Below are 1,659 nucleotides of genomic sequence, written 5' to 3'. Positions count from 1 at the left end.
AAACACCCCTCACTACTATTACTACTACTACAAACACCCCTCACTACTATTACTACTACTACAAACACCCCTCACTACTATTACTACTACTACAAACACCCCTCACTACTATTACTACTACTACAAACACCCACCACCACCAATACTACTACTACTACTACTACTACAAACACCCCACCACCACCACCACTACTACTACTACTACAACAAACACCCCACCACCACCACTAATACTACTACTACAAACTCCACCACAGCCACCACCACCAGCATCACTGCCGCCGCCGCCACTGCTTTACAACTAGTGTTGGTGCGTTCACGTCTCTGCAACTTAGTGGTTCGGCAAAAGAGACCAATAGAATAAGTATCAGGTTTAAAAAGAAAATAGATACTGGGGGTCAATTAGTTCCACTAAAATTCCTCAAAACTATGCCCCAGCATGGCCGAAAAAAAAGAAAATATATAAACCACACGCACCTATTCTACAAGGGAAACAACCATCTTTCAAGGGAGGTAACTTTTGCTTCAGGCATTGACGAAGTTGTCTCCCTTTGAAGTATTTGAACACTATTTATTGTGTTGCATTAATATGAAAAGATGTTCATCCATTACAGTTGATGGAAATAGCATATGACACGTGAGGAAAACGTCTGACGTTTGGGGCTGGTTTTGACACATTAAGCAAATATACATATTCTTATTTCTTTATTGCCCACAAGGGGCTAAACATAGAGGGGACAAACAAACGGACTAAGTCGATTATATTGACTCCAGTGCGTAACTGGTACTTACTTAATCGACCCCGAAAGGTTAAAAGGCAAAGTCGACCTCGGCGGAATTTGAACTCAGAACGTAGCGGCAGACGAAATACCGCTAAACATTTCGCCCGGCGTGCTAACGTTTTCGCCAGCTCGCCGCAAATATACAGACTCTGTGTGGTGGTTTCTTTTTCGATATCCTCGACTGAATATGCAGCCGTTAGAACAGTTACGGAGAAAGTATAATTCGAAGCTTGACCCAAGACACTCTAAAACTGACGAAAGTGGAGACCGTCATAGCGGCTCTACCGTCCCTGACACTGCGAAATGGGGGCCTTTATTGACTGTGTTTATAGGCTTTGCTCACCAAAAGTTCCAGAACTATCGCGTGAACAACAGCCATTGATTACATAAGATCTTGGTTACACACATGATAAAAGTGTGATTGAACAGTAATTTGAAGTCCGTATGTGGCAAAACGTGGGTTCGAATCCAATGCTACACATCATACAATCTGCCCCTCATCTGGTAGGAGAACCCCTTTGCTGCCAATAGAGGAAGTGGATAGATGATGGCCTTCCAGCCACATAGTTATGGGTTCAGCCCCAGTGCGTAGCACCTTCGGCAAATGTCTTGTAATACCGTCTTGTATGCTTGTGTTTGTGCCTCCATCGCTTGTCAATCATAACGTAAAGAGGCCGATAAGAACAAGGTTTATAAAAAAAATAAGTATTGGGGTCGATTTGTTCGACTAAACCCGTTAAGGTAGTGCCACAGCATGGCTGCAGTCTAACGATCGAAACACGTAAAAGATGGATGAGAGATTTGTTTTTTTGAAATCATTACAAGGAGAATTAATTTCGAAAAAAGTATTGACGAAATAAGAACAAAGCGAAGTTGT

The sequence above is a fragment of the Octopus bimaculoides genome, chromosome 25 (assembly GCF_001194135.2).
Source record: "Octopus bimaculoides isolate UCB-OBI-ISO-001 chromosome 25, ASM119413v2, whole genome shotgun sequence".
In the NCBI taxonomy this organism is placed as follows: domain Eukaryota; kingdom Metazoa; phylum Mollusca; class Cephalopoda; order Octopoda; family Octopodidae; genus Octopus; species Octopus bimaculoides.
Note: the sequence above shows the minus strand (reverse complement) of the source record.